Source organism: Neolamprologus multifasciatus, chromosome 4 (assembly GCF_963576455.1).
Source record: "Neolamprologus multifasciatus chromosome 4, fNeoMul1.2, whole genome shotgun sequence".
Classification (NCBI taxonomy): domain Eukaryota; kingdom Metazoa; phylum Chordata; class Actinopteri; order Cichliformes; family Cichlidae; genus Neolamprologus; species Neolamprologus multifasciatus.
In genome coordinates this window covers 7,318,320-7,334,039 of record NC_140442.1, presented here as the reverse complement: position 1 = coordinate 7,334,039, position 15,720 = coordinate 7,318,320, and the positions used below count along the sequence as shown (strand labels likewise).

The 15,720-nt window shown below is 38.0% G+C and overlaps 1 long non-coding RNA gene across 1 annotated transcript in view; it reads left to right on the top strand.

Moving 5' to 3' along the window:
• LOC146519669 (uncharacterized) overlaps positions 1-11,879 on the top strand; it is a 28,430-nt gene extending 16,551 nt beyond the window's left edge. Inside the window, exon 3 of the long non-coding RNA XR_014873629.1 lies at positions 5,863-11,879. This is a non-coding gene — a long non-coding RNA (uncharacterized LOC146519669). The remainder of the gene's footprint in view (positions 1-5,862) is intronic.
• The last annotated feature ends 3,841 nt before the right edge of the window (positions 11,880-15,720 follow it).

Here is a 15,720-nt window from a genome sequence, read left to right as displayed (position 1 = left end):
CTGCACTGCAAAGCTTTAGTTCATCTATTACAGTAGCAATGCCTGCTATCTAATATTGCTGCCAAGGGAGATGCTGACCCGGAGGCTTCTGTTTTTTAAATGCCCAAATATTAGCAAAAAAGCTTTTATTCTCTTCCAGTAATTGGCAGTTGGTGGCAGCGATGTGCAAAGAAAAAAAAAAAAAGTAACAACTCAAGAAAGGCAAGTATGAAGACTTGTAAGGTTGCAACTAAAGTATAAACAACAAAGCTCTAAAAGTAAATGTGTCCTTTCTTAGCAAGAAACTACAGAATAATTTGATGTTGAATTAAAACTGTAGAATCTGAGGTCACATTGAGATTCTGTTATGACTTGATGTAAATAAAATAAATAAATCTATATTTGCACTACTCAAGCAATTAAGCACCATTGACACTCACATGAGCTCTTTTATAGAAGCTGCCACATTTCCTTAAGCTTTCTTTCCACTAATGCATGACCTCAGAAGACACCCAGATAACTAATTCAGCCTATAGCTGTTGTTCATCTGTTATTTCTCTCAAGTTTTCTGCAAAAGATTTCTTATCAAGTAGCACTGTGATAGTGAGAAATGTGACATTGAATGTAAGGGAAAGTGTCAGAAGATAAAGTGTTGTTTTGAGCCAAGAGACGCATCAAATCATGACTAGAGTGAAACATGCAGTATAAAGCACTTTACAAAAACTGGATCAGTTGCATCCAAAGCATGATTAGTCAGATAAAAAATGACTACACCATCATGAAATCGATACATAACGCTTTGGAAAAGAGAGAAGAGCAACTTCACTGCATGTAAAGCATTTGTTAAATACATATAGAAAGCTTTATATCTGCACAAGGATTAAGTAAAGCATGCCTAGTTTTCTGAGATGATCAGATAAAACCTCTAAACCACAAAAGAAGGAAATAAGGTTAAATGTTGTGATGGGCTAAGGAACACCAGCAGATGACCGGGAAAAAAAAGACTTTTTACTGATGAGTCCCAGTTTGAGGATCATGGCATTAACAGAAATGTATTAGACTCACAGTAAACACTGTGTTTTATTGGTGTGTGGGTGCATACTCTGGAATTGAACTACCTCTTTTTTCTGTAGTCATGCTCCATCTTTTTGGTAGTGTGGTTATGGAGAATGTTTTATACTCCAGCAGGATAAGTCTAAATGCATGTCAGAGAATTGCGGAAGTAAACCTGAATACAAGACATGTCTGTCAAAAATGGACAGAATAAGTTCTACAGACATGATATTGTTTGTATTTCAGGTTCCTATTGAGGAAAAAGTTATTTAGTGACAATTATCTTTATTGCTTTAGTGCCCAGCTGTGGTTAGTATGCAGCACTTATCTAATGGAGTATGACTTTAGGTAGCCACCATATAACAGAGGACTGTGCAGAAAAATATACTCATCAAACCCTTATTATTAGTGTTCATGATATATATGTATCTGTAATACTGTTTGGTTTTGTTTTGTAGAAATTTTGTTTATAGTTAGTACACACCAGGTGAGGTAACTGTTGCACTTATTGATACTATCTGTATGTGTGAATGTCAGGAGGTTTTAGTATACAGTTATGTCTAAATTGGAAAAGCTGGGACCAAATTCTCTACTGGTTTTGAACATGTGACATAAATTGTGAATGAATTAATTGTGCATTTGTGCTTTCTTTCCTTGTGCTCGCTAGCTGCATAAAAGAGCTGTGATTGGCCCTGAGATCCCTCCTTATTCAGCTTACCTCAGTTCCACTGCCAAATTGTGAGCCATAATACACTGAGAACGTTGAGCATTCCAGGCTTGCTTCGACAACGATGTTTGTGAGGTTTTGAGGCAGTTTGTTTCCATGGATTCAGCTTAAATCACATTTGTTAGTCTGTAGTATTCTCAGGTGTTTGAACGCTGTTGCTTATTAGTGTATTATTATTATTATTTTTATTATTAATGCTATAAAGTGTAAACCAAAGTTTAATACAGTTTTATGTTTACACTGAAAAGTGTACCAATCAAAGTATTAATCAAAAATGAATTGTATTATTTATAATCAAAAATATTGACTAAATAATTCTAAAAAATGATTTACTAACTAATTTTTTGAAGCATTTTTGTTTTTGATCTCTCACGTCCCACTTTTGAATCACTCAACAGTTTACGTAGTTTCGTGACTCATAAAAATAAATCAGATACTTGGAAAGGGGTGGAGGGTGGAGGGTTCATTTTGCTTGAGCTTTTGTTCATCAACTCTCAGAGATACTAATGAAGGTTGCTGCACATGGGTGATTAACTCACAGCATCACAGCACCTTTGAGGTCTTTGTTCCAAAGAGTGAAGGAAAATGACTTGCATCGCTCTCTGTAGCCTCCTCAAGATTTCCTATTTAATTTTCAAGCTTTTATCTACATTAGAAACTCCTTCCACTGAATATCTGGTAGAGCTAGTATGTTTTTACCCATACTCATACCCCGTTTTCTAAATGAAGCAAATTTTTTATTTATTATTTTTTTTTATAGAGGAATGAGAGCATAGAGGGCAAAATCAGTGTTTCCAAACAAGATTCCCAGGTGATCCAAAAAAGCTTCTCAGCATTAGTTAAATCCAGTGATTGCAGACATTAGACATTATCAAATTATTGAATATTTGTGCTCTACGTGTTTCCCTTCATATCATTAGAGTGCTTTTTTTTTCTCACTGAACTTCAGTTATTGCATATCCTCTGAATTTCACTGGTTGTGAATATCAACCCCAGAGTTGTGGCTCTGACAGAGGTTAATCTAGGAGGGTACAGAGGTGGGTGGGCTGCTGGAGAGACATGCCCTGATAAATCACATCTGTTCTGGAGATGTGAGGCTGATGCCTGAACTGAAGCGTGACCGAGTGTTGAGGGGAGAACAGCTGATCAGGAGTGGGGGGGTTCAAATTCAAACTTTTGACTCCTCCTCCTCCACTTCATCTTCATTCCCTTGGGCATGTGTTCTTTTGTGTCTTTGCAAACAGGAAGCCACTGTAAGTACTTTTAAGGTGCATGCATGAGTAAATTCATCTCTTTTTCCAGAGTAGTAGCTGAGGTGAACAGATGGAGCATCAGGGAGCGTTACATAACGTCTAATATCGAGCATCATGAGGGTAAAGAAGTGGCTCAGGATAACTCGATGTGTGTGGCTTGGTGTGAAGTTTACATTCAGCATTTTAACATAAAATCTACCACTCCAATAGACACGCTGTGAACTTTATGTGGTTCATGTTATACTTATCCATAGCAGCAACACAACACCTCTTAGAGTCTGACCTGTTTATTAATGCTGGCTCGTGGCACCACAGGGAAACCATTTAATATCAATCTGAAGATCCGACCAAGGGCTCGGTTAGGTTGTCTTGGGGTGACCGTACCACTCAATTCCTTTTAGTGGATGTGGCAGAATCCGGTGTTAAACTCTGGCTTAATTATTGTACTGCACAGCTCCTTGGACCAGAAAGGCTAAATTAGCAGAAATACCTGCCTGTGGTGTCACATTAATTGTGAGGCGAACACTTGTCGCTATAAGAGATAATTTAAAAGAAATTATCTTTTTGAAATATGAAGAGCTATTTTATAGTAAGAGGGGGCACTGTGCCTGAGGCTTTTGCAGACTCACGTGAGTTAAATGTGCCTGAACTCTGTAATGGTTCCTCCATGGATTGAATTTCTAATAAGGCTGCCGACAAAAACCTGGACCGTTTGTATTGTATTAAAAGGTACGCTGCTGTGCTTCCTGATTTAACTTATTTATTTCAACTGTCATAATAAATGAATACAATCAAAGCAACAAGACAGATTTGTTAGTGTAAAACAGAGGCAGGTGCAACAAAGAGTAGCAAGTCTGTTTGATTGGAGAAGCTGAAACCAGATATTATTTGGCTTTCAGCTCGAACAGTTATTTAAACAACAAACACAGTTGGATCTCTGCAATGTCAGCATGAACTATCTGGCAAAAGAAAGCCAACAAACATGCAAAACAGGCAAAATATGGTGACTGCAGTCTTGTTCTTTTTTTAATCAAATATGCAAAAAAACTGTTCCAGGAATTTGAAGCTCCCACCTAAATGCTTTCTATAAAGGATATACAGCCGTGGAAGCAGCAGTGAGGTTCACTATAAGATAGCATTGTATTCTTCATAGTGACTGTGCAGTGGTGCTGTTTGTGCTGCGCGCTCAGCTGTGATAATTAAAAGACTCCCTCCCCTCGTGTCCCACCCCCAGAGTGCTCGCTGTTTCCTACACAACTCAAAGAACAACTTCTCTGCGTTACCTAACATCGAGACATCGAGGGCAGGAACACTAAAAAATCCTGCTTCAGACACCGAAATTAACTTTAATTAGAATTTAATTATTATTATCCTTATTATTATCACCAGCCTCTTCTGCTGAAGGGGAGTAATTTCACCTCACAAAAGCAAGTTAGTAGCTTCAGGATTTGTAATCATGAAGCGAAGACTCGTGACTGAAAAATATGACTAGCAGGAACATTCCACCAAAAGGTTTATCAAGAAGTTATATTAAAGTTTGCCTCTTTATCATTTAAAAAGTAATTTCCAATATAACATTCACAGTATATATTTTTAAGCCTTAGCTTGAACAACTTTACATATCTGAAAAAGTTGTTCAAGTATCTCAAAGGAAAGGAAAAGCATCGATTATGGTTTCCACTCGAACATATTATCCGTCTGTTGCATAAATACAGTTTCCTTTCTTACGTGGTCTTTTTGGCACACAGAGAATTAATGTAATCATAAAGCATCCTCTTATTTGGAATACAGTTCATTTATATCATTAAACTAATAGGAGTTTTTTTTCTTCTCTTATGATAGTCAACTCTGGTTTAATATGATACACAGAAGATTTCATAAATAATGATTATTTGTAATGGATTGAGAATATTTTAGGAATAAGCTGACTGGAAAGTGTGCACTACATCTTATGGACATTGTTTTTCTTGTCTTCATCCTGACTCTGCCTGTTTTCCACAACTGGTTTTGTTTCCACATTAGAATTCATATATTCATGCTAACTGGAAAAGCAGATATGAGAGCAAATCTGAGCATGTAGCTATGAATATTATTTAACATGTTGGAGTTGTGCTTATTCCCATGAGCTTCCATAAACAACCGACTGAATTAAGTAGCTATATGGTTATTGACAGTAAATCTGTTTGCTGAAATGAAAATGTGGACGCCTGCTCGTTTAAGTGCATATCACCTTTGGGGAAATAAGAGAAATAAAGGCAAAGACGAGGATGAGGATATTTCTGAGTGAGTTAAAGGCAGACAGTAAAGGTAACAGTTAGTGACAGAAAGGCAGGGAAGAACATTTGTCAGACTGCAGGGTTTCCTCTGAGGGAGGTCACTAACCCTGGCGTTTACCTCTGTGCAGCTTGATGTCATTTGCATGTTCACACGTTCGCATGTCAATTATCAAACCTCTAACAGCGCTGTCACATGTCGACTGTGGTTTACGTCTACTCTCCCTCTGAGGAGAAAGACGAGACGGCAGGAGGAGTACAGACAAACAGTAGTGCAAACTAGAATGATTAAAGATTTGTATTTTCTAATTATGTTTTGGTTTTATATCAGTTTCAGTGTGCTTTATTATTCTTATGGCATCTTATTAAAGGTATCTTCTGGATTTGGTAAGAAGGTAAAATTAATGTTCACTTTCTATGAAAAATTAAATGTGTGCATCCTGGAGTGACGCCTACTTAAGACAAACATATTTTTGGCTAATATGGATACACATATTGTTAAAATAATAGTTTAATAATCTTTCATCTCACTGTGGGTTTGTGATTTTTGTGGGTTTTTTTTCTTTTTTCTTTAAAGGGAAATTGGCACCTGCAGGACTGGTGATATGTTCACTGTCCACAGGATACTCATCCAGGCTTCATTTACACTCTAGATGAAATGATGGCGTCCCACTGACTGATGACTGGCTGAGTAATAAAACCAGTTTACCCATCACACTGATTTTCTGTGCAACACATATTTCCTCCAGGTGTAAGCAGTGGCTGGCTGCCTTGGAAAAACAAATGCATATTGATGCATGCAGAATGATTTCATTCTTAATGACTTTTCTGCTTCATTCTTCTGCTTTGATTGAGCTACAAAAAAATCAATATACACCAGCAGCCTCCCTCCTTTCATATCATTGCAATTTCTCTTTACAAAACACATCCACACATGCTTAATAGACAAATACATAATGTAGCACTTATTCCCACAGTGATTTCAGCTATTCATGGTGACTCATGCTCGCCACAGTAATGAGTGAGACACCTCATAAAAAGGATGAGAAAAGCATGCAGGCCTTTCAGCCGTCCTCTGGCTTATCCTCTCATTGCCTGTTCCACGGATATTTCAGCAGTAATATTTCAGCCCTCCACTTTAATGCTTTTGTTGATGGCAGCTGAGCGTTTGTGACACACACCTGAAGATACAGGCTAGCAGTCATATCAAATGTCAGGACTGGGGAAATGGTTTAAGCATAAGCCGCTCCTTCAAACCGCATCTCTGCTCTGTCCTTTTGATCTTCTCGGATTATCAGTGATGTCTCCCGGTTGGTCTGCATTAACGACAGCCTGTTGGTTGCTGATCGGATTTTTAGTGCACGGTTGAAAGGAAGCCTGTAGGAAAGCATTGAGTTCCTGTTTGAGTTTTGGATGAAAGCCCACATGACAGGCTCACAGTGTCTTGTGTGTTGTTGTCCATAGGTGGGCAGCGTTAGAGAGGTAATAAAAGGTAGATCCAACCCATTTCTCCCCCCCTCAGAGGGATAAGCAATCTGATTTTGCTGCAGTTTTTCCTGGAAGATCCGTCTCTTAACCGGAGCATCCAGGCAAGAGGCCAGAGACTCAGGTGCTCAGTGCTCAGTGAAGCAGAGAGGAGCTCTGCCTGTGTGTCACTTTGACATGAATGTACTCTTTCTGACTGTGTGTTGCCCTGGATGTGTAGTTATATGAGTGTAGTTTTGAGTCGTACTTTGGAAACCGTATTGTTTTCTGCAGGGTTGTGCAACTTAAAAGGTTGTAAACCACAGCACCTGCACCACATGCTGTCAGTCAGGAGTGTGCTTTTTGTTGTGGTGTCTGCATAAAAGCTTTTACATGTGCACTTCAGCTGCCAGCTTCACTCGTGAGTGAACTGTCCCAGTGAGGAGGTTATTTCTCAGGGGATTCCGACTCTGACAGTGGGTTGCTCTTGCAAGCTGAGCCCAAGAACCCATGGGACAGAGAGAGACTGTTTTTAAAGTCTCCCCAGGCTTCATAACATAAAGTAGTGTTTAGGATAGTTTCTAAAGAAAGAGGTTATGATTGAATCAGGGTTTGTGGTATATCTGCAAAAAGCAGAATCAAGGGGAAAAACAGTTGAGAGCCATATTACAGAGAAACACTAGCAGAGATTTTGGGTGGTGTCCAAAATTTGAGGATATTGGTTTCTACTTCCCCTCCAGTGCAATAGAGATAAAGTAACAAAACTGAAATTATTACCTCTTTCAATAAACCCAATAATCCCAAAGTGGAAGATTTTAGGGAATAATTTGAGTTAGAGCATTTATCTCTGTTAAATTTAACTAAAGGTGTGTGTGAATGAACAGTGGTAAAAGTTTGCACTGCTTTGCAAAAGTCTTGAACCACACCTCAATTCTTTGCTTAGCTGGGAAAATTGGAAATAGATGCAATGCAATATATTGAAACGTGCACAAATATAAATGGAAATACAGTATATGTATTTCAAACTGAGTTTGTACAGTTCTAACAAGCTTGAAATTCAATTCGGTCTTTAGGGTCTTTAGGTGATGACGTGATGTACCCTGCTTCCAGGCCCAACCGACTCTGCATTTATTAAGCCTGTTGTGTTTTTAACATGTTTTAATGCTTTGTATCTTGTTCTATTTAATCTCAACACCCCCTAAAAACAGTCAGTGATCACTGTCGGCCTCCCTCGGTTTTTATTACCACTGTTCATTTTAAAGCTGTTTTTAAAACCTTACGATGTAACTACAGCCCAGCCCATGCAGCAGTATATTAATGACTAACCTTATATTGCAGTTGTTCTCCTGACTGAAGTTTGGTCCATTTACAGCATCCTGCCATGCAATGGCATTTGTCCCCGACCGTCGGGAACCCTCATGTTAACTTTTATCGAGTGGAAAAAAGTTAGCGTTCGTCCTCCAGCTTCTCTGCGTTTATGTTATGCTAACATAGCTGTGTCGCTAGCGATCACATGGCACATCATTATATATCAGCTAGTCCAACTTCAGTAACCCTAGAAACGTCACTGGTGTTTCCTTTCCTGTTTTCATTTATGTCGGAAGTTATAGCAGAGCTGCACGTTTAAATTTTTTCAGAAATCTCTCAGTCAGAACATGATATATTATCTTTAGATGGAAACTAGTGAGCTAACTTCTAACTCCGTTAAATTTCATAAATTCTGTTTTCACGGATGCCTGGATGTTAAACTTAATTGTTAAACCTGGTAGAGCAGCCACACTGATCATTTTATTGCAGATGAAAGAAATTAGACAGTTTCTCTAGCTCTCAATGATGCCGCAGTGTTTGTTTGACTTAGGGACCTGCAGTGGAGTTTGGGCCCAGACATGGCTAATGACGTCAGACTTAAAGACCGGATATTGAGTATGACTACCTTTATTCTTCTACAATGCCAGGGCTCACTTAGGCAAGCTTTAAACAATAGTTTGTTTGTGTTATATTATATCTGTGTGACATATACCTGATAATAGTGATAGTGTTACAAATCGGCATGCTAGTGTTCTAGGGTTAGGGCCCTGGTAAGGCCAATCCAGGACTGATAGTTTTATTTAATGTACTGGTATGTACAGTATTCTTTTAATGTACTGGCGATGTATTTGGGATCATTATTATGTTGGAAAATGAAGCCATTGCCAATCTGATACTTTATAGCATGATGGATCAGAATCTGACATTACTTCATTCATATTTCCATCAATTTTTACCAGATCTCTAATAACACTGGCTGAAATGCAGCCTAGTGTTTTGGGATGCGTGTTAAGCCATTTACCCTGCTGTGTCTGGCTGTGCAGGTGCTCAAAGGTTATCATGGCACTGTTGGCCCATCCTCGCCTTTGTTGCTCATTCGCTGCAACTCATCTCTGCATTCCCTATAGTCTGTTTATTGTGGTTTAAAGCTTAGTTCCAAGTCGCATGCTCAGATCTATGCGCCACATAAATCCTTTGATGATCTTGCGTTTGGATGTCCACTGCACAAACATTGCTCTGCTCTGCCAAGCCTGTCATTCTGTTTAAGCTGCAGTGCTGTTTATGAGAGAGAGAAATTTACCACTATAATTGGACTTGAGGATGGGGATTTATAAATATTACAATGTGCTGAATCTTTACCAATAACTAGTACTGCTATTTGCTGTCATGACACCCCCCCCCACCCCCACCCCCCGCAAGCTAGGAAAGATTAAAGATTGATCCTCTCCAACTGTACTGTAAAAAAAACTCTGTGACATCTCTGTGCTACTGTGGTTGATTAAGACAAGATTTACAAATATAACATGGGGAAAGAAAAAAACCCGCTCAGACACAGGACATTAACTGAGTTGGCAGCACAAACAAGCATCAGCTTGCTGTTTGGATTTTCAAAGCAGTTATCTGATTTTCTTCCAAGTATCTGAACCAGGTTTATGCAACTCTGAATCTTCACAGGCAGGCACTACAATCCTGTACGCACGCTGACAAACAGCTCAGTATCAAGCATCAATTAGACACATTTGTAGCAATATATAAATTGTATATCACTGACGTTTCTGTGCATTTCTCTGATGTCCAGTTCATGGAGATTTACAGCACAAACAGTACAGACCTTTCAAATGTTCATATTTCTAATCCTCAAAACAAACAAAAAAACAAAAATGAAAATCAATAAAAAGCATGAAATAACATAATAGTGGAAATTTATCAGCCATTCCTCAGGTTTGCTTCTGCTCATCAAAGAACCGTTTCCCTCTGTAAATCCTAGTCTGTTCTGCATTAACATTTTTAAATTCAATGCAAAGAGCCAACCAATTTATTTCAGTTATTTACTTATAAACAATTTTGAATACGTTCAGTGGCAAGTAAAGTTTGGTTTCTAATTCATGTTAATTCTTTTAGTCAATTTCCTACGGTGGCCCCGAGAGGCCAAACGGATTGGAACTTAAGAAAACACCAACAATAAGAAAACCGCTGCAAAAGCAAACAAAACACAACGGAAATAGGAAAAACAAAAGCGGAAATGGGAAAAAAACTGATTTCCAAAAGCACAAGGGAAGTGTTTCTGGGGAAACAATAACCCAATGGACCAGTTGCAGTAACTAAAATATGCTAAGAATTGCGCTGGGAGACACTTAAAAGAAGTGGAGGATCTATCGGTTTTATGAGGAAAGAAAAGATGAGAGGTAAGTGTGCTAGCCTAACTATTAGCCTAATAATCCGTCATAAGTATTAAATGAATCATGAGATTAAAACACCCTTACCTAGCATATTTTGGTTCCTGAAACTGGTCCATCGGGTTATTGTTTCCCCAGAAACACTTCCTTTGTGCTTTTGGAAATCAGTTTTTTCCTATTTCTGTTTTTCCTATTTCCGTTGTGTTTTGTGTGCTTTTGCAGCGTTTTCTTAAGTTGCAGTCCGTTTGGCCTCTCAGGGCTACTGTAATTTTCTCTTAGACTACATTACTATAACTGCTACTCTTTAGACAGCAGGTCTAATATCTGAAACATTAGATTTACTTTGTCATAATCTTCTTTCGGCCGGTGGCTTTAGAAGTCACCAAATGGGATCACCTGCCTCCGATCTATCCCTTGTATCCTCTTCTGTCACCTAACCCTCTGCATATCCTCCTTCACTAAGTGCATGAATCATCTCTGTGGTCTTTGTCTTTTTCTCCTGCCTGGCAGCTCCATATTCAACATCATTTGCTGGGGTTAAACTGGGTCAGAATGATCTGGAATAGCATTCCGGCACCTTTAGTTAATAAGTAATTAAATGTGATAGGTTAATACAGGTTACTCTTAAATTAGTTAATTTTGTGTGTGGGTGAATGTGGGTGTGACTAAGTGAACGTGCGCTGCAGCTTGTCATTGCTTCCAGTGAAGTCATAGATATATTTGCTCAGTAATAAGAAAATAAAGATGTCCCACAGCTGCTAACGTATTCAGCTCATCTTTTCTCCTTCTCATCTTGTGATGTGTTTTTTGGTGTTAAAATATGAAGTGCCAGGTAATTTCAAAGCTTTCAATTTCAGCTCAACAACCAAACACCGAAACTGTCTGTGAGCTAAATGTATCGTCGCTGTATTTCCCAGGGAGAGAAAAAATGGTAATGAAAAGAGGACAGGAGTGGAAGACCAGAGTGCCTCTCTAACTTTGTCTCCATACTGCTCGACCTGAGCTGTCTCTGTGATACACTGCTTTCTAATCTTCTCCATTCGGGTCACTTCCTATGAAAATGAGCTTAGCTTCAATTCTGCCACCTCCATCTTCACCTCCTTTTTGTCAGTGCCACTGTCTCCAAACCAGACAGCAGGTCTCATTACCATCTTATAAACCTCTCCTTTCACTCTTAGTGCTGTCCTTCATTCACAGATACCTCCTGACACTCATCTCCACTCTTTTCCCACCTCTCTTGTGCACTGTCTGTTACTTTTAGATAACTGACCCTAGCTATTTTAGCTCACCCACCTTCACTACCTCACTGTTACACCTGGTTCCATGTCCATTTTCTTCTTTCCTCAGAACCTAAACATAGGTAAACCTGCTTAACTGAAGAGTGATAGATGTAATTGAAAGATCTAATTTGAGACAGAAGTCAAGATTCCAGTCTATTTAAACTGAATTCTAATTAATATTATTTCATAATAAAATCTATTTTTTTTTTTAAATTTTATCAGCTTTTTAAAAATACTTTTAAAAAATAATGTATAGAATTAAAATAATTTTGAAATGTTTTTATCATGATAATAGAAATAATAAATTAAAAATTTTATAACCTTTATTAAAAATATAGAAAGAATAGATTTTTTCTATTTATTATTATTAATAATTATATAATGCCAGACTCTTATTTTCATGTTGATAATGATGATGTGTTTGCTGGTTTATAGCTCTTTTTTTTATTTGTTGTTGCTATCATAATGTTTCTTCTTGACGCTAGCTTTATTTATTGATATTATGAAGAGCTGATCAGCTATTATAGCTAGAAAAGAACAAAGAGTTAAAATGATGAGAAATGGTCCTCTAATCTCATCTTAATGTGACATGAACTGTTGATCATTGAATTGTATGGTACGGGTACCCTGCATAGTTTCCTTGTCTTGCTTGGGTGTTGCACTGTGAGGATTTGGATGTTAATGCACGGGTAATACTTATTTGTAAATATTCAGTATTATATTACTGTAAAACAACAGTTTCAATTTTTGTGTACTTTTAGGTACAATGTGGTGCCATTGCTTAAACAGTATATAGTAGGGGTGGGGGGAAAAAATCGATACTGTGTAGTATCGTGATATTTTGTTTGCTAATAATGTATCGATACAGGGACAGCAGAAATCGATATTTTGTTACAAAAAAAGTTTTTGTGGACTGGAACATGCTGACTTTAGAGCATGTTGATCAGCTCCTTTTTCTGAGCAAGAATCCTGACATTCCTTCACTGTCCAAATGTGTTTAACATGTATTTTGGCAGCAATAAACATGGCAGTTTACTTATTTTAATTTAAGACATGTTTTATTTTAATTAAGTTTAAAACTTTTATTTAATGTAAAATTATATTTTGTTTTAATTTACTTTCAAATTCTTCAGTTGCTGAAGGGGCTGCATAGTTTTCACAAATTGCATAGTTCAGAATAGCTATAATTGTACCAGATGGTTGCGTTCAGTTAAGTTGACTAGACTGTAATACAAACCATTCAGTTTGTCAACAATAAAACTGAAATGAGAGAAAGACTGAGAGTGAGACTTTGTTATTAGATAAAATGAATATTGATAAAGTTTACCTTTATGTACAGAATCTGAATATCGCAAAATATTTTTAAAAAATTGCAATAATATCGAATCGTGCATTAAGTATTGTGATAATATCGTATCGTGGGATGTATGGTGATTCCCACCTCTAGTATATAGTCTTACTAAAGCTAGAATTTTGACATTCTTATATTTATAACATGTTTCTGAGCTTTATGCGACATCCTCTGCTGATCCCAATAAACATTTTCGACTTTCGCAGCTTTTCAAATTAAAGCAAATCTTTGCAAAAACTGTGCAGAAAACATGCTCAGCAAAAATATTATCTATTTGCTCTGAATGTTGAATTGTTATGTTTTTGTTGATGGATGATGAGGAAATCTGTTTGCGACATAGTATTTTAATGCTATTCATATTTTCTTCATGATTATTGGTGTGCTGAGCAGGCTGCTGCCGTAAGACAAAGCTCTCACAGGGACTATCGCAGTGTGATGGGTCTGACTGACTCCTCAGAGCTGAACCGTGGCTTTGCTCTGTGACAGGACCAAGAGAAATGGAGGAAGCAAGTTTCTGTGGCAGATGCTGGGCTGTCTCATATTGTCTCACATGGGACTTAACACATTTAGTACCCCATGGGACTCAACAAAAAAAACAATGGCCTCTCTATAAAAACACAGGCGCATCCCTCAGCTGTTCGATAGGAAGCAGTTTTATTTTTATTTTTTGTGTTTGGTATATTTTAAGACTGATCCCTGTCGTGCCCTCCTGGTGCCCCCTGAGGCTGACTGCACACCACAGATTGCTTTCTGCTGGCTCTCTGGATACTGTTAGACTGGAAGAGCCTGTAAGCAGTGCCTGTTCCAGCCTTTTCCACCCTGCCGTCTCTTCTCCCGCTTTATGGTGAAGCTGCCCTGACCAGCTGGTGGAGCTGGGTAGCTGCAGGCTGCCTTGGACTCCGATCAAGTATTGATGTCTGGCTTTTTGTGCTGGCTGACTCACCAAAGACGAGCTCTATGAGACAGAGAGAGAGAGAAGCATTCTGGAGAGGATGGTGGCTCAAAGGAAGTTTGCATAAAAATTGAAGAGCTAATTGCAGTGTCTTGTGCCAAGAAGATTTCTTACATGCATATTTAAATAGAAACTTTTACCTAACTTATTGAAATACACCCAAGCCCCTGATATACTCTAACCTTTCACTTACTTCAGATTTGATCTTCAATGTAGCAGAAGAAAACTGCACGAAATCGCTTACTGTGTATGCCTGTGTTTACCCGCTAATATGTCCAGGCTCATCAGCGGTGGGTGCTTTGGCAAAGGAGTGTGCGAAAACTAATCATGGTTGCTGACCTTTTCGAGTTCCATCATGCTGTGCATGGATAATCTCTAGGCAGGCTGTTGTCAGTGTGCATGGGTCAGACGAGGAGGCTAAGGTTCCAGAACTGTTACTAATTGGTTTGGGTCAATTTCTTCCTGACCTGAGGCTGTTTTTACACCGACCCTGTTGTTTTATCTGTTTATATGAGCTATTATGTTCACATGAGCAGACTCTTGAACCCTGATTATTAACCTTTGGAGTTTAACTATAAGACTTTGGTGTTAGAAAATACTGTGTAACACTGGTATAAGTCACCTAAAGCAGGGTTACACAGTTTTGAATTTGATGGCAGCTCAAAGGTTTTCAATTAGTCAGGGTAGAAGGGAGGTTGTTGGTTTTCTTTACTAACAGTAACATAATAAACTTATAAAGCATAATTGTTTGTGTTAGTTTGCTCTCAGAAAAAGTCAATTAAAAAGACATAGTGATCCTATTTCAGAATACTGACCTTTAAAAAGTGCAGACTGAGCTAAATTGCAGCACTAATAATCCTGAAAAAAAGGTTATTTTTACAGAGTTCCCTCTGCGTTGGCAAAAGACATACATAAGAAACTTTTAAAACTCTTTAAATGTAATCCACATCACACTAGTGGTACACCATGGTGTTTACTGCCAAGTGGCAAACCATTGGGACTAAAAATGAAGCCAATGCAAAAGTGTCTACTCCTCCACGTGAGGCTGCCTCTAGAAGCAAGTTAATCCCCATAGGCTCACATGTTAAAGTGCAAAACTTAAACGATGAAACTACAGTAACATGTTTGCATCCCGGTTCAAAAAAATGGTTATAGTCTGTAGCTTACTTACCCTCTCATTACAACAATGTTTAATTCTTCCCTTTGGATTTGGCTTAAAGTTACTGACCTACATGCAGTTGGTGCCTTTTTGTACAAGTTTTACTGCAGTTTTCTATGATAACAGAGTCGTGGGAGATATGTGTTCCAGTTTTTGGTATTGCAGCAATTTATTAGTCTGTTACTTTGTGTTTTTGAGTAACAGACTATTAGTTATGTCACAGTAGCTAAATCCTGTATATACAGTTGACGGTTTCCAGTGAAGTCCAGAATGGACCAAACAAACATTGGCTCTAAAAAAAAAAATAGAAAAGAATACAAATGGTTACAATTAGCAGTTTTACCTTTTGTGCTGGTCCTTTTGATTACAGACTAAAATTTCATTTACAATGCAACATATCTCCTTTTTTGTGGAACCAAACTAATTACAAACTGTTTAATGTTCTTCTGTTTGAAGTGAAACAGTGTTGCTGACTTACTAGATCGATGAGTTGATGCTCGCTGGTTTGGATAGTTTGCTAATGAC